The sequence below is a fragment of the Prionailurus viverrinus genome, chromosome A1, assembly GCF_022837055.1.
Source record: "Prionailurus viverrinus isolate Anna chromosome A1, UM_Priviv_1.0, whole genome shotgun sequence".
Classification (NCBI taxonomy): Eukaryota; Metazoa; Chordata; class Mammalia; order Carnivora; family Felidae; genus Prionailurus; species Prionailurus viverrinus.
In genome coordinates, this window is record NC_062561.1 from 58397537 (window position 1) to 58416709 (window position 19173).

Below are 19173 nucleotides of genomic sequence, written 5' to 3' on the forward strand. Positions count from 1 at the left end.
ATTTAATGAAGATAGTTTGTTATTCAATTATCTTTATCCTAAAATAATTGAATTTAAATGATAATATTAGTGGTTTTTAATTAACAATTACATACCTATATCTATTAATAAGTATATATATCAGTATTGGAAATGGTATCAATATAGGTATACTCTCTCATAAGAAAATCATACACAATTTAGTTCTCTGTAAACTTTTGTCATAACTAAAAAGATATACTTTTTTAAGTTTATCATTGACTAGTAAATTCCTCCACTAAAATATACCTGTCTTATATTTCTTTTTAAGAAAGGATTCCTGAGATATAAGTGGTATATGTCTATCAAATATTTTATAGATCTCTTTATCAGTATACTAAACACACATTTATATTAAACTTTAGATTAAAAATTCACCAAAAATTCTACAAAATACTAATATATTTTATGTTTCAGAAATTAAGCTAATTATAAATTTAAAATTTTGGAATAAAATTCATGGAATGCAAGTAAATGCTTTCAGTCCTATATACATGGGTTTCTTTCTTTCTTTCTTTCCTTTTTTATCAGAAGAATTATCATAATTAAATACTAGGTAATGTACTTGATCAAAGAATAATTATGTATATACCTTATACTCTAGACTTATCTTAACTAGATATAGCTGATAAGCAATTAAAAAATATGTATTATCTTTTGTGAGTTAAATTTAGAGAAAAATACTTCTTTCTTTAAACCTATGGGAAAATACTATGTGATAAGTTATGAGCTAAGATAGCTATGTAAAACACAGCTTATAAGTGTCAGGATAATGAACCAACCAGTTAACGAAAATGTAGTTTCAAATCATGCCTATATTATTTCATTCTATTACATGAAGTAGTTTCCAGGTCACTGAGGCAACATACAACAAAACACTATTTAATTGCTCTATATTATAATGCCATTCTGATAAAATTTCATTCAATAATTGAATAATCAAAAAGTGCCTTATGAACACTGCAGAAAATACATAGATGAGTAACACATGCTTTCTCAACTTCAAGGTGTTCATTTGTGAGATAAATACTACCCAAACCTATTCTATTGCAGAGCAGAATTAAGCAATTGCTAACAGACATATAAAGCATCTATACATCAGCACAAAAATGGAAGCAATTAATTTACCTTGAAGTGAAATCAGGTTGCTAGTTTCAAGGTTAAGAGTTCCGTTATGAAATGATTTAAAGAAAAACATGGTAAATCTACCTAATCTCAGTAAAATTACCATTAGTGGAGAGTGCTCTTAGAACATGATCCAAGTTATACACTGGTCTTTAACTTCATGAATGCTGTGACTATTTTTCTTTTTTTCCAGGGATTTTCATGTAAACTTGAAGAAGCTCCAAGTACTACGAACCTGATGCCATTTTATTTATTTTATTTTTTTAATTTAATATGAAATTTATTGTCAAATTGGTTTCCATACAACACCCAGTGCTCCTCTCAACAGGTGTCCTCCTCAATGCCCATCACCCACTTTCTCCTCCCTCCCATCCCCCATCAACCCTCAGTTTATTCTCAGTTTTTAAGAGTCTCTTATGGTTTGGCTCCCTCCCTCTGTAACTTTTCTTTTCCTTCCCCTCCCCCATGGTCTTCTGTTAAGTTTCTCAAGATCCACATAAGAGTGAAAACATATGGTATCTGTCTTTCTTTGTATGACTTATTTCACTTAGCATAACCCTCTCCAGTTCCATCCACATTTCTACAAAAGGCCATATTTCATTCTTTCTCATTGCCAAGTAGTATTCCATTGTGTATATAAACCACAATTTCTTTATCCATTCATCAGTTGATGGACATTTAGGCTTTTTCCATTATTTGGCTATTGTTGAAAGTGTTGCTATAAACATTGGGGTACAAGTGTCCCTATGCATCAGCACTCCTGTATCGCTTGGGTAAATTCCTAGCAGTGCTATTGCTGGGTCATAGGGTAGATCTATTTTTAATTTTCTGAGGAACCTCCACCCTGTTTTCCAGAGGGGCCACACCAGTTTGCATTCCCACCAACAGTGCAAGAGGGTTCCCGTTTCTCCACATCCTCTCCAGCATCTATAGTCTCCTTATTTGTTTATTTTAGCCACTCTGACTGACGTGAGGTGGTATCTCAGTGTGGTTTGGATTTGTATTTCCCTGATGAGGAGTGGCGTTGAGCATCTTTTCATGTGCCTCGTGGCCATCTGGATTTCTTCTTTAGAGAAGCAAGGGAATTAAAAGCAAAAATGAACTATTGGGAACTCATGAAGATAAAAAGCTTCTGTACTGCAAAGGAAACAATCAACAAAACTAAAAGGCAACCAACAGAATGGGAAAAGATATTTGCAAATGACATATGAGACAAAGGGCTAGTATCCAAAATCTATTAAGAACTCACCAAACCCCATGCCCGAAAAACAAACAATCCAGTGAAGAAATGGGCAGAAAACCTGATGCCATTTAAATCAAAATTTACTAATATTTCATAAAAATGTGTACAGTAATAAAACCTTTTCCCCTACCAGCTGATCACATACTTTCCATCTTTCATCTAGCTGCTAAAATGATGAGATGAAATTATATCACAGATATACTAGACTTAGCGATAATTGTATTCACTTTCTCTGATCTTTTTATTTCCTATTTTTCCCTCACTGTTCCTATTCCTGTTTGGAACAATGGCAGTGTCCTATGTAAAAAGTCTGTTTAGTAAAATTTTGGAAAGAGAGTTTTTATATTTTTGCTGGATGTCATATCTTGTCAGTGAGTTGAACTAAGTTTCTACCTCCATTCTACACACACACACACACACACACACACACAGATGTCAGCTCAAATGTTAGAAAAATAGTTTAGATATTTCTTTAACTAACTTGAAACCAAGAGAGGGAAATAACTAACCAGGGCAGAAGACAAAAAATAAATTTAAATTCAGATAGAAGAGATACAGGTGAAACCCTCATAGTTATTAGTAGATAACAAATGAGAGCTGATGGAGCTCCGATACCTGCAGGAAGCAGAGTCAAACTCCTATTGTTGCACGGTTTCTTTCAGCAAAGTCACCATCATTATAGCCTGTCTGTAAATCGCTCCCTGCCATCTTTTTTCACCCACACCATTTAGTAATCCACCACATTGTATTCCTAATACTTACCAAATGTTCCTGGATCCAAGGCCTCCTCTTCACCCATTAGATCAGTATTTTTCTTCCATTATTTCAATAACATCCAAATTTGTCTTCTTTCAAATTGGCTTCCTTCTACAGGATTCCCTGCAGGACCATAATAATTATATTCGTAGAACATAAGTCTTTGTATTTCATGGCTCTCCTTTAACCATCAAATAAGTCTCATGACTTTTAATAGACAATAACACCATTCACAATCTCATCCTTTCTTACTTCTCCAGATTTCTTACATTACTCTTCTTCCATTTTGTCCCCATCTTTGTCTATATATTGTAATTTTTCAAAAATCTTCCTCTTCTGTCTGTGTTGTATACATGCACATTTCCACTACCATTAGAATATTTTATCTTGTGTACACTTGTCTCCATATACTTTAAGATTCCTCAAGATTTCTGTGCTTATTTGGAGCCCTTCCTCCCTACACAATCAACTTCTCCTTACTGCCTCTGGATGTATCCTTCCGTTGTTTCTCCACTATGGTATTCACACCATTAAAGAACTTACAAAGTGGAATCATAGGTGCCTTGTTTTATGATTTTATTTTCCACTTTATTACTGTATCTACTAATGCAGTATACATACGCCACTGATGTTTGATGAATGCAGATGAACTGCATTGTTGTGAGCTGTACTGGAAAAGAAAATTCTTTAAGATCAGGAATTCATGTATTCTCTCTGGGCCTCAGTTTACTAAGCAGTTAATTATAGGAGATTGAACGAACTGATCTTTAAGGCCCTTGTATGGCCTTTTTTTTTTTCAACGTTTTTTATTTATTTTTGGGACAGAGAGAGACAGAGCATGAACGGGGGAGGGGCAGCGAGAGAGGGAGACACAGAATCGGAAACAGGCTCCAGGCTCTGAGCCATCAGCCCAGAGCCCGACACGGGGCTCGAACTCACGGACCGCGAGATCGTGACCTGGCTGAAGTCGGACGCTTAACCGACTGCGCCGCCCAGGCGCCCCTGTATGGCCTTTAAAATGGCCTATGAATTCCTCCAAGATCTGATCACTTCTCTGACCTTATTCTCTATTATCTCTCCAATTGTTTCAGCTATACTACTCTCTTTTCTGTTTCCCAAATACATCAGACATGCATCCCACTTAGGGAAATTATAGTATCTGCTTTTTCAGGCCTATATACTCTCCCTCATTATCCCCATGGCAAACTCTTCATTTCCTTCAAGACATCAATTTAAGTTATTATAAAACTAATATGTTTTCTAAATAATGTAGAGAACAGAGTATCAATAATAAAGATTCTAGTTTTTTTTTTTTTTTTAACTTTATTTATTTATTTTGAGTGGGAGAGAGAAAGAGAGTACATGGGAAGGGCAGAGAGAGACAGACAGAGAGGGAGAGAGAACCCCAAGCAAACTCTGCACTGTCAGCACAGAACCCGATGCGGGGCTCAAATTCATGAACCGTGAGATCATGACCTGAGCCGAAATCAAGAGCTGGACGCTTAAATGACTGAGCCACCCAGGCGTCCCTAAAGATCTTAGTTTTGTTTTCCTTTTTCCTATATCAACTTTCTCTTTATAACACCATTTTATTTACTATTTATTATGTTTATTGATTATTCTCTAACATTTCCTTTTGGAATGTCAACTCCTGGAGGGCAGAAATCTTTGTACAAGAGTGTATTTTAGGGGCATAGAAAATTTCTGATCACATCAGTAATTACTTGTTGACTACATGAATACAGGTAATGTTTATTTCTATGGATAAAAACTTTAGTTCAAAATCACTGCTTTCAAATAATCTTTATATATTCTTGCTCTTATATCTATCTTTGCTTAACTTGTCTACTTAGAAGTCTATTTCTTCTTTAAAAAAAACGGTTTCCTCTAAATTCTAAACATGTCTTAGCTATTCATTAAATCTGTAAAATCTGTCTCAAATCCATTTTAGAATGAGAAAATTTGACTTCTCTTGTTAGTTAGAAGTGATTTCTCCCCATACAATACTACTGGAGCACTGATTGGTATCACTTTCTTGTTTTTTAATAAATATAATGCTAATTGTTACTTTGAAAGATTATTAATTATTTTACCAACTAATTTATAACTTTCCATGAGTAATTTATGCATATATATGTGTTGCATTGTATGTATATACACATAATTTGTACTTTTCTGTTTTCCACAATTAAATCACGAAATAGACATTAACTATATGAAAATGACTTTATGAATTATATAAAAATAATAAATTATATACACCACTTAATTAATCCATAAGGAAGTGCTCTTTTTAATTATTTTTGTAGTTTTTTTAGTTGCCAAATAAAAATGTGTGATTTTGGTTTCTCTCTATGGGATGGAAAGAAAAAGAAAATCATTTCTTTAAATGAGTTTGATATAATTAGGATACTGCTAATTATATTGTATTTTAATAGCTACCAATCAAGGATCCACTAAAGCTCAGTAAGTTCATGTGGAAGGTTAATGGCTAGAGAAATTAATTCGATTTATTTCCTAATTCAAATTGGAAAGCCACATGAAGTTTTCCTGTCCTCTGCTGACTGAGGGGCAAATGCTCCAGTAACAATTCTTATAGTATATTAATGATACAACGAAATGAGAGTATTCTATTTTATCTCCAAATTACAGCTAGATACTTCCAGGTTTAACAATCATAATAACATTTAAAAATAAAAATAATTCTAATCACACTCACATACAGCATTTTATTAAAATAGAGCACTCCATTGTCTTAAAAGAGGTATGTGCCTCACATGTTGTCTATTTACTTCCCCAATTAAAAAAAAAAAGTCCTGCATTCTCTTCAGATAGAAGTTAAAAATAATGCCTTTTATATATTTATTAGGTTTAGTTCCAAAGAATGAGCTAATCTGGTTTACATATTATCTTATTTATTCCCCTAAAAATTATATAAATTATTATACAAGTTATAAAAATTATTACTCAAATCCTCATATTTCTACATGGAGTAAGTACTATTATGAGGGTACAATTATGAATGCAGTGTGAATAGGTATAAGATGGCTCTGGTGATTAGTTCCACTTTTTCAAAAGAGAAAAGGGTAATTTAGAGGGAAAAGTTTAATAATGTATTCAAATACAGAAGTCCAACGAGACAAAATCAGCACTTGAACCCAAATCAATACCTAAATCAGATGAAGACAATTATCTCAAATCCTTACAATATCTTTCTATCTCAGACTAACTGTCAAAGGCTTTTTAGGTATACACAATCTACTTTCATGTCTATTTTTTTTTCTCTACTCCTTACCTAACATTCTTCCTTTTATTTTATCTTCTAGAACACAATCGAATTCTTGTTCTTCCTAAAAAATATGTAGACAGAGTCTTTACCAAGGCTCTGCCTTCAAACACTCATGTTTTCCTTCCTGATATCTTCTAAACCTTTGATCAAATGTCACTTTCACAGTGGCAACCCATGTAACTCTACATTTAGTACCCCTTTCCTTGATTTATGTTTCTCCATAGCACATATCACCATCTGACCAAATACATTTTTGACCCATTAATTTGTTTGTTGACTATGTCATATATCTGCAACATAATATACATGAGATTTGGAAGGTTTATGAGTTTTTTTCTCATGTAATTTCTTGGCTTAGAAAAGTATTTGGAACAAAGCGATACTCAAAAAATGTTTCTTGGCTGAAACTGCCCAGTATTGTCAAATTGTCTCCCAAAGTAGTTGCTCAATATGTTAATGCCCACTCTATGAATGTTCTGGTTTTCACACCACAATTCCCTATGTTTTGCCTTATAAAACTTGGTTTGTTTTGGAAATTGGCAAGTAGAAACATTTATCTCATTATTACTATAAACTATAATTCATTAAATTATGAGATGTGTTGAGCGCATTGCCATTTTTCTCTCTTTTGCTGGTAGCCTGTTCATTTATTTTGCCCATTGTAAATCAACTGTTGTTCCTTTTATTATTGATTTTTAATAATTCTAATATATTTAGGAAATTGGTATTTGGGCTATGGTCTTGTTACTCATATTCTTTCATTTCTATTTATTCTTTAGCTTTGCACATTACTTTAAATTATGCTGTCAATTTTATATATTTTGCTTTCTCTTTTTTCTTATTTATGATATTCTGAGTTACGTGACCTGCTTAAAAAAAGCAAAAAATAGGGGCACCTGGCTGGCTCAGTCAGTCTGTTAAGTGCCTGACTTCAGATCAGGTCATGATCTCATGGTTCGTGGGTTCGAGCCCCACATCAGGCTCTGACGGCTTGGAGCCTGGAGCCTGCTTTGGATTCTGTGTTTCCCTCTCTCTCTTCCCCTCCCCTGCTCATGCTCTGTCTTTCTCCCTCTCTCTCAAAAATAAATCATAAATATTTTTTAAAAAGTAAAAAAAAATCCTTTAGAGTTAAATCTTAAGTGAGAGAGGAAAAAGCTTATTTGAAAATAAACACAAATAGATTGTACTGAACTATATTAGGTTAACTTCACAATTAGGGTAAGCACAAGAACCAAAGGCAATTTGTAAAGAAGTGGCCATATTACCTCTTCACTAGAGAATAAACGTCCTGATACATACAGGTCTAAAGAAAGTATGTCCTTTTTTTTTTTTAATTTTCTTGGATATTTGTTTTTTTTTAATAATTTGCCGTATTGCTCATACTAATACATCTACTATATTCCTTCCTTGTGTGCTTTTGTGTAAAATAATTACATAAAATGTGTATCATTTATACGTGCATTTATTTGAATATTATAGATTAGACACAGATGTATCAGGAAATTTAAATCATTTTAATATATCATTGGAATTTAAAATATGGACATTTTACAAAAATGCCTAACCTGCTTTTGTGTTTTGCAAGGCTTTGGACTGCTTGCCTATAGGGTTAAATGGAATCTTCTGTTCTACCCCACCTTTTGACAATATGAGCATTTTTGGAGACTACCATGGATATTGGAGGGGGAAAATCCTAGGTTGAACATCTCTGTAAATTCATACATTTAATATCAGAGACCTGTCCAGGAGTTTTTGTTTTGTAGTGTAAGTATAAGCATCACATTTATATAGGTGAAATAAAAGGTTTCAACTGATTCAATAATTTATCCAATATGACAATGTTGCACAGCTTTTACGTAGTAACACTGGACTTGAACTGCTGCCTCATAATTAAAAAAAAATTCCTTGTATTATTACACGTTATTTAGGCTAAAATCCATTAAAACACACTGACCTAATTCTAGTATTTGAGTAAACAAGAGATTCCTTTTTTCTCATCTACATCAGAATTTTAAAATTTGAGACCTATAAGATCACAAGGAAGCAGCCACGCAAAAACTGCATTTAAGCTTTCCAAACACAATGGGAAGAAAGGATATTAGATCTGAGAGAGAATGAATTTGACATAATGAAGCAAAAGAAGACTAGTGAGGCAAGAGAGGAGCAAATGGGATATAGGGAGGCATCAGAGAGAAGGCGATTACAAGAGAACAGAGTAGACAGAAGCCAGATCTTGCAGTCATTACTTTTTAGTTTATTCATTTGCTTTTTTATTTAAGTGGTTTACAGCTACAAACACACTTGATCATTTTATTTTTTATGAGAACCGCAGCAATACAAATCTAATAGAATCACCAAAGGCGGTGGACTAGAGTGAAATAGACAGTCTATGAAAATATCCTATAGTTCTATATTTGATTTAACATAATAATAAAAGCAGATGAATGCTATATATTTGATAAATGTCTTCCTTAAATTCCGTTTATATTATCATTTGGGGTATAATAAATGAGTAAATGTATCCATTTATTATTAGCATGTTATTAAAGCTTCTTGAGGATTTTAAAAATATTTATTCCAGACAGCAGTAGGAATAGAGAGTAATAATTTATATAACAGGAAATTTTATGGATATTAATCTGATAAATTGTATTGCTTTGCTATAGCACTCTGAATTTTGTGATTTAAGAATACGAGACTTTTATTATGAAAGATAACTTACTATCACTTAGTGACTTTGTATAAGTTCTTAATTTCAGTTCTAATTTAAATGACTCCATTGTCCTATTACACTGGGGAGGGGGAAATAAATGAGTCACCTTGCTTCAAAATGTGAGGAAGTGTCATCTTTGATATTATTAGTCCCTGCATTGTGTTAGGCAAGCTGATTTTATGTGCTGGAGCAAAACCCATGGCTCATAAACTCAACAGAGGTGAGTGAGTTATGATGGTCTTGGAAATACGTTAATGAAATCCTGCAAACATCAGTATGGTACATTAGTCTTCATCACATTTGGCTTTATTAAACACACAGATAGATGGGAGGCTGTCATGTATGCCAATTGTTTTGCTTTTTCAAAATGACCTGAGGAAATACAAAGTTTTTCTCTTTTTTTCTCAGCCATTTTAACATCATGTGTAAATGATAAAATTTCATAGTTTGGTGATTTAAAGAATGAGACCGTTTAGGATTTTGTCATCATGATGATTTAATATTCATCAACAATCTATAATACATTGAACACCACACAAAAAAAGGACACTGCAAAGACACAGTCTCTGCCCTTAATTTATGTTTGCTTATTTTCTCTAAAGACTAGAAAAAATATTGTTTGCTTCAGGATACATGGTTTGAAAGCTGAACTTTTCCATCAGAACCAATGGGGCTTATACCACAGGAAGGCATTTTAAAACAAAATAGACATTAAAATGAAAGTTATGCCAACTAATAATAAAAATTCAAATGTTGAACTCATTGAAGAAAAAATTTGCTAATGACTGTTCAGTTTTGAGTTAAAATTAAAAACACGATTTATAATCAGAATTTCTTTTTTCTTTTTTCTTTTTAAAAATTTTTTTAATGTTTATTTATTCTTGAGAGATAGAGAGAGACAGAGCACAAGCAAGGGAGGGGCAGAGAGAGAGGGAGACACAGAATGTGAAGCAGGCTCAAGGCTGTGAGCTGTCAGCATAGACCCTAACGCAGGGTTAGAACCCACTGACCACGAGATCATGACCTAAGTCGAAGTCAGACGCTTAACCGACTGACCCACTCACGCACCCCAAGATTTATTTTTTCTACTTTGGGGTAATACATAATATGTCATGCAATCACTTTCGATTTTGAAACTGAAAGGTAGCAGTCACTTTCAACAGGTGATGAAATATATACCTTAAAATGTTATATCAACTGTATTCTGAATGCATACTTGAGCCCTGGGACATTCCTTTAATATATTTTTTATACTACTGTTAAAGTAAAGTATCTCAAACACCAAATTCATCTCATCCTTCTTTTCAAACACAGTTTTCACATATTTCCAACGTATATTTCCTCTCCTGCAGCCACATTAAAAAAAAATGTGTGTGTGTGTGTATGTATATATTATATAATATATATTATATAAACATCTAATCTGCTTCTAGTATCATCCTACTCTGTAATATATATGTAATATCATTCTTTGTTTGCTTATCTTTATTTACTTCCCTTATCATGGCAAAGTAAAGATTATGTTACACAGCACAGCATTATACAAGTTCTCCAGGGAAAACCTTCCTTTGTTTCAGTTGCTGCTGTTCAATTTTTGTGATGATAATGATTATTACAATTATTATTCTTAAATTTTGGTATCTCTATTCCTGGTCACAATATAATGCTGTACATTGTCTAAGCACTCAGTGTCATTAGCTGGCTATATAAATATATACTATTTATCTATAGATACAAATTTGTATAATACATACTACATGAATATATGTATATGCATATACATGTACATGTATAAATTATGACTTTATAATATCCACAAATCCAGAATCATATCATATTCCACAAGACCAACTATAAAATCAAATTTGAGATGTGGAATCTTATAAGACAAAATAATGCAACTTTTACAATTACACCTCTGAAGAAAACTTAGGTATATGTATGAAAATGTACCCCTATGGTGCTAGACAAGGATATGAGAAACATACTTTTCTATATGCTAAACTTATAAATATGAGTGCATTTACCAGAGATTTTGAATTTGGTGTGCTGCCACAAACGTAGTTGTAATTGATTTCTCAGTAAGAGTTCATCATAACCTGACTCAGTGGGATTCTACAGAAAATGAAGTTGAAATTCCAAAAATTCCTTGCCGAAATGGAAAGGTAAAATCCCAAGTGTGTCGAACATAGGAATGTTGTAAGGGAATCTTATACTGCTTGCTGTGCTCCTCTACCATTTAGACATATTCCCTGATGAGGTAAAAACAAAAACAAAACAATCATTTTAGCAGGCACTGAGAAATGCTTCAGTGAGGAGAGAGCAAGCATAAAAATATTCTTTGGGCTGTTTTCTAAGAACCAGAGATGTGGGTGGTAAATACTGTTAATGAGACATGCTATCTGATTTCAGTGTGGATGGTAAGATGATTGGTGTGCCAGAATTCTAGTATTAGTTCCAGACTGCCAGAGGTAACCCTCACAGTTCCTGGGCAGCATAGAATGATCTGCAAAAGTACTTTGTGGTAACTAGCGTTGGTTCCACAAATATAAGTGGGTGCAAGTCATATAATTATACAATTAGGATTGTGTAATTAAAAGAGAAAAACACACCCACAGATCTGGTAAAAAGTGCCCTAATTTGAGTCACTACAATACAAAAGCTCTACCCTGGATTCATTTTCTAGTCATACTCTATAGGGATCCATACAGTATCCTTGAGTAAAAAGTACAATATAACACTACATACACCTGTTATAAATCATCATTATAACTTTTCCTAACAGATATATGCCATCTGCTAAAGTAATTCTGTACTCGATAAATTAATGAAAATTTTCATATATAATTGTATAATTTTCCTGTTTTATATTCAATTTTATAACTCAGAATGGCACTGTTGTAATGGTGGTGGCTTACCAATTTGAGGTTACAAATATGTTTGCTCATGTCTGTCTTACTTATCAGTCCTTTATTAAGTAATAGAAATCTAGTCAGTATTCCACATTTAATATTCCCTTTGGAGCTCCTACAAGACCCAAGGGCAGTTTTTTCAGCACTGTCAATCATATGACCAGAAGAGGTAAGTCTAATTTAGAGTTGCCATGGAGGTCCTCTGGCTTAAAATCACTCACCAGGTTGGCGAATAACTACTCTGAGCCTAATACATTTTTTGCAAGGTTTCCAATACCAATCAAAGGCAGCAATCTTCTTGCACAGTAATTGTTTTTGTTGTCTCATACTGATGAAATACTGAATCAATTCCTCAATGTTTTCCCCTCTTCCTAGCTTCATCTCAACTGATAATAGCATAAAGATAAGTAATTATGGGGTGACAATTTCCAAAAGCTACTGTCATCTCAAACACCATCATCAGTGGATTCATTATCATCTGAGGTGAGGTAGGAATCCAATTCTGAAATTCCAATTTGAGGGCTTGTTTTCTGAAACAGACCCTACTAGCAATTTTCTGAGCATGAATTCCTAAAAGAATAAACCTTACACATAGACTAAATGTCAAGACATTTTTTGAAAGGTACAATCCTAAGAGAGTAAGAGTAAGACAATAGGGATGTGAGACAGGAAAAGATAGGAAGAAATACATAATGAAGCATTACCCTCTGGTTATTGCTTCACATTAAGCTCTATGGAAACACAGCTGTTTCTGTAACAGATATTTCTATGTGGTCATATGGACTGGCTTCATGGAAAAATTGCATTGAGTAGTTAACTGAAAGCAGAAAAGGAGAAATAATTTATCTGTCTATTACCCTCTCATTTCCTGTTTGATTTGATTCAGACAAGACGGTTCATTGCCTAAGGCTGACCAGGCTCATAAGCTAGTGGTTCTGTTTTAACCAACATGACCTGCCATACCACTGAGCAGGAATCTGATTTCTAGTGTGGCTGCATAATAGGCCAACTAATACAAACATTAAGTGTGTATGTGGGAGTAACTCTTTGGTGGAGTTAGTCTGCATACATAAAACCAAACCAAACCAAACCAAACCAAACCAAACAAAACGACAGCACTGCTAAAAATCTTTCTGTGAGCACAAATAAAATTTGATTTCAACATTACACCATACACAAAATCATTTCTAGAAAGTTTAAAAGCAAAAATATACACAACATAATGTAAAACATTTTGAAGAAAATTCAAAATATCTTCTTCATGTCCTTGCTAGAGGGGGTTAGTACTTTAACAAAACAGAAAGTTGAAATAGTAATAAAATATTGAAATAAAATTTACCTTAAACTCTAAGAACTATTGTTCAGGAGATAACACAGAATGTGTATAAAGTAAGCCACAAACTGAGAGAAGACATGTGGAAAACATGTAGGTAACAAAATAATAGCAAAAGATTATATATAGTACCCTGAAGAATAAAGGAAAAAAAGACAAACAAGTATATAGATAGACAAAATCATAGACCATTATTAGAAAGAATAAGAATCATGTTGGCATTTTAGTAACTAGTAACAATCTATATAATCAGTAATTAAACCACAGTGATATACTATTTGAAACTGATTGAACTGGCAAAAAATACAAATGTAAAATTATATAACATCAGAGAGAATGTAAAGCAAAAATCCTTCAGTGAACTAAGGATAAAAAAAGTTCTTAACAAAAGAAACTTAATAACACACCTACATCAAACATTTTAAGTGATGGAGAAATGGTACCTTTATTCTCTAAGATGGAAATAAAACAGGAATGCCTACTATCATCTCTCATTCTTTACATTGCACTATGTATTCTAACCAGAATATAAGACAATAAAAAAGGGAGAGATGTTAAGATAGAAATGAAGGTAACCAGACTGCCTTTGCTTATAGGCAGTATGATAAAAAGATTTGATCCCATTCTCATCTAAAAATATTAGAAATAATAAGATCAGAAAGATTCTGAGTATAAAAATTGATTCACAGAAATAAATTGGATTTGTTTTTAAGAACAATAATCAACTAAAATAGTACTGCATAAGACAATTTACAGTGTCAACAAAAACTATAAATTACACATTAATATATTTAATTCATATTAGCATGAAGGGGATGTTAAAATTTATCAGAAAGTCATAAATGATGGTCAGAATAAATGGAGATATTAAGCACACCATTAAATGGTGAAGGTGATATTATGAGGATATCAATTAATTTGAAAATGATCTGTAATTATTTAATATATATGATATGTGTCTAAATCATTTTAAAAGTAGAACAAAGGGAAGAAATTAAAAGAAATTCAGACATATTAAACCAGTTTTTTAAGAGGGCAAATCTACCAACGGGAATAAATAGAAGGTTCAGATATCTATTTATATATCTCTATCTATGTATCCATGTATGTATGTATGTGTGTGTGTATCCATCTATCTAGATTTATGCTAAGATAAATATGGGGAAAACAAATCAATATATGAATGATAAACTATTTAATATACCATATCAGGCAAGCTGGCTCAGTCTCCTGAAAATAAAAGGAGATCTCTGCAGCATCTACAGAGGTGGACTACAGATTCTTCTGGCTTAAATGTGAGTAAATAAATAATGAAATAATTACAGTGAAATATAAATCCTATATTTTGCACTTAGGAAAGGAATTTTGAAATAGCATTATCTTAAAGTATAAAAAATAGCATGATGAACTGACGGATTTAACTATATACATATCATATGCAAAGGTTAAGAAAAGTTATATTCAAAAACCTACCAGAAGCTAAAACCTAAAAGAGATCTTTGTGAATCACTAAGAAATAAAGCAAGAAATGCATAGAAAAATAGATAACTATATAAACAACATTTCACAGAAGATAAAACTAAAAGAATTCTGTACAAGGTACACAAAATCATAACTAATAAATGAAAATTTAAAAAATACCATATTATATCCATAACATTTCTCTGCACTGCTGGTAGAAATTTGGCTGGTGCAGTAATTATGGCAAGTAGTCTAGTATACTCAGTCAAAATACATTCTATGATTCAGCAATCCCTTGCCAGAGTATACAGCCTGGAGAAATTTTCACACAATCCTGGAAGATGAAATGTGTCCAGACCTCATTTCAGCATTCTTGTAATGGTGTTTGGAAAGTTTAAATTTTTGTTTCTGAGGAAACAGATAAATAGTGGATACACCCTATATAATAAAACGCAGCAAATGAAAGAAACTAGTGTATGTACACCTTTTAAATGTAAACAGATAAAAAGTACCATATTTTATATTGCTAAGTCATTTAGATGCATTTTAAAATTATATCCTCCCCAAATAAAAGGTAAAGACAATTCAAGGGTATATATTAAATACACTGGAGTACCTCTAAGCTGATGAGGATGAGAATGAGAAAGAGTAAGAAAGATGGAATATATGGATACAATAAGGAACAAATGAAACAAACGGAAGGACAATGGATGAAGAGTGTGCTGTAATTCAGTTGTATTTCTAACCTAATTCTCCAACATAAAGAAAACAAAAAGAAAACAAAAGTCAGTGCAATAATTGGTCAGGAAAGCTAGTATAACCAGGTGATAGATGATTAAGAAAATTATGACTGTGACATACAGTTGTTAATGACATGCACATTTCCTATTTAGTTTGGGGTGCTTAGATAGCTGCACATATCACCGTGTCTAGATGTTAGTGAGGTTAGGTTCAGCAGTATATTCTATTCCCTGTTGATATTTTCAAAATGTGATAATTCTGGTATCAATTAGATTTGGAGATTCAGTTTTCAAATAACTTACCTAAAATACAATAATAACACAAAATAAATAAATGCAAAATGTAAAATCTCTCTATTATGCTTTATCTAAAAGATAAAAATTGTCAGATGATATAGTTCCTGATTCATTATGCTACGCAAAATATGTCAGTCTGAGAAAAGACAAACACTATGTTTTCATTCATATGCATGAATTTAAGAAACAAAACAAATGGTCAGAGGAGGAAAAAGAGACACAGAGAAACAGACACAACTATAGAGAACACACTGATGGTTACCAAAGGGGAGGTGGGTAGGGAGGTAGATTAAATAGGTGATGGGTATTAAGGAGTGAACTTGTGATGAACACCAGGTGTTGGATGTCAGTGTTGAATTACTAAATTGTATACCTGAAACTCATTGTATACTGTATGTTAAATAACTGGAATTTAAATTTTAAAAAAAGGTTCTTCAAGGAATTAGTCAAATTGTATAATTAAATTGTTTGAATTTATTTCTAATTCTGCTAATTAGTGGAAGTACAAAAAAAAGATAGTTACTAACTCATCTACTCATTTTTTTAAAACATCCATTTTTAAATAGTTTACCTTTAACAATATATTTTCAAAATCAGTGAACTGATTGAATAATTTTGTTCCAGAAATTACATTTTGATGCGCTATTTTTTCTTAATCTTTAACTAAAATCAAGGTGTAAAATATAATCCTACTTTTGTCCCCAGATTTCTCAGAGGCAGAATCTTATGGGCCCCATATCTTGATTCTAGGACAATATTAGAAGTCTTTAAAGATAATTAAAAAGTTTCCTCAATCATGTCTCAATTTAGAAAAACTACATATTGTAAGAATTTGCATTTATAACTAAAATGGTTATTGGAATGAATCTGTGTGTCTTATAGTACCACTGTCAAATTTGGGTTTTTTTTTATTAAAAGTTAAATATTTCTTTATATACATGTATTTCTGCAACTTGTGTGGTAGAAGGCATGTTATTAAATACAGGTTAAAATGGTATCTGAGAAAAATGAATTAGGTTGTTCAGAAACTTGGAAATTAGGAAGAGAAGAGTGATGAATTGGAGGTTAAGAAAATTGAGGTCAAGGCCTAGTCTTTTGCTAGAAAAATGTTGTGTGACTTGAGATACACCATTTTCCCATCTAATTTTCTAATTTCCTAACCTGAAAGAAAAAGAAGGATCTAGAAGACACTTACACATTGCATATTTCTAGAATTATTTAAAACATAAAGTGTCCATTCATTCAACAAATCCTTTCTGAATGCCTACTGTGTGCAGACATTGTTCTGTATGATAAGGAAGCAGTGATACAGAGTGAAGGGAAGAAAAGTTGAGGACTAATGCAAAGGAGTCATTATAATAAATAATGGCTCATGAAACTTAACCTACAAACAAGGAAAGAAATATCACCAGAGGGATGAGGAATAAGAGGCTTTTAAAATGTATTAGCAACAAGGGTTTTAGATCTGGGTAGGATCAAACCAGTTTGGAGTTGTAGGACTCAAAGTATTACACTGGAATGATAAGAGGTTGGAGAGTGACATGTTTGAAAGTGAGATAATAAAGGTGATAATGAAAGTTTTGGGAACAGAAAGATTTCAAATATCCTTATTTCAGAGCTGCAGCTTCTGCAGATTCCATCATTAGCGATCCTCTCCACTCATTATCACAAATTTTGGGGATAAATATAAGTTGGATATAAAGTATAATTGTATACAAGTTCAGGGAAAATTTCTGAGTTTAAGAGACATATTTGTGAATTCTCAGCTTAAACACAGAATTTAACAGCCTGGATGGATGAGGGGACTGTGGGATGAAAGCAGACAGACATGAAAGGAGGTTAAGGACTGGTACAAACAACGTGTAAAGGTTAGTAAGTCATGAACAGTCCAGGGAGACAAGTAATGACTAGCAATGGAGTGCTGGTCTGGGAATCAAGTGAAGAGTATGTTTGAAGAAGGAGGTGGTCAGACCATGTCAAATGCTCCTCATAGATAAAGACTTAAGATTAGCTTTTGTATTTGTCAATGTGGGTGTCATCACTGACCTCATTTACAAATCATTGTGTGGACAAAATTCTGATAGGAGTGGTAACTAGGAAAAAAATATGAGAAATACTGAAATACTCATGATTGCAAATAGTTTTCATCCTTCCTTTCCTTCCTTTCCATTCTTCCCTCCCTCCCTCCCTCCCTCGCTTCCTTCCTTCCTTCCTTCCTTCCTTCCTTCCTTCCTTCCATCCTTCCTTCCTTCCTCTTTCATGATACCTTGAGCCACTTCTAAAGCACTGACTAGAGGTTCATCTTGAACTGCTGAGTAAATCCATATCCAACAACTTCCATTTTCTGTCTCTCACGCTCTGTGCCCACTATACATCTACCCTAATCACCCCAGGGCCAGATGTCATACCACTAGAGACAGTCTCTCAAATTCCCAGAACCCACTGAACTATTCAAATTAGCTAATTCATAGGGAGGCCACAAAACCTAACTAACCTCACCTCGTTTGTCAAACATAAACTGCCCTTAAAGCTCGTTTATGGTACACTGTCTCTGTCCTGGGGTTCAAACTCCTCTGCGGCCCCAAGTGACACCTCTCTCCCTTTATACCTGGAAGTAACAGAGTTTAGTCTTTCATCTTTCTGAGTGTCATTAGTGTCTACACTGTGTCTTGCATTCAAAAGAACTGTTGAATAATAAAACAAATCTCTTGAGAACTTTTGCTATGAGGGAAAGAATTGGGGTGATAATATTTGAGGGCAGGGGAAGTTTCCTTTTTTCTCTCTCTCTCTCTTTATTAAATTTGGCTGGGACTGTAGGATATTTGGATGTTGATGAGAATAATTTAATAAAGAAGGAAGCACTGTTGAATCAGAGAAAAGATGAGACCATTTCAGGACCAGAGATTTTTTTAAACGGGCTATCCATACTGGTTGATAGATGTGATGGTGATAGCAAGGAAAATTCACAATTAAATTGTTAATTCTAAAGTAGAAATAAACAAAAATAGGATTATTTGGTGATGGTAAGATTAAGCTTATGCTACAATATCAATGCATACTGGCTCCCAAGAGAATACATTTCAACAGAACACAGTTAAAACTTCAAAACACTAATGTGTTGTGCTATGGATCAAGGAGTTTCCTCTAGGGTATGAAAACTTGGCTTCTTTTCATTACATTAAAAAAAAATCATGCTGCAAGAACTGCTGAGTTCTGCATTTCTCCATGTAAATTAACCAATTTAAACAAAAAGCAGTGAAATGTGATTCACTCACTTGCAATTAAG

General features: G+C 33.1%; 1 long non-coding RNA gene across 1 annotated transcript in view; it reads right to left on the reverse strand.

Moving 5' to 3' along the window:
* The window catches only part of LOC125175575 (uncharacterized), a 136509-nt gene that overhangs the window by 64524 nt on the left and 52812 nt on the right, over window positions 1-19173 (reverse strand). Inside the window, exon 2 of the long non-coding RNA XR_007155882.1 lies at window positions 3149-3265. This is a non-coding gene — a long non-coding RNA (uncharacterized LOC125175575). The remainder of the gene's footprint in view (window positions 1-3148; window positions 3266-19173) is intronic.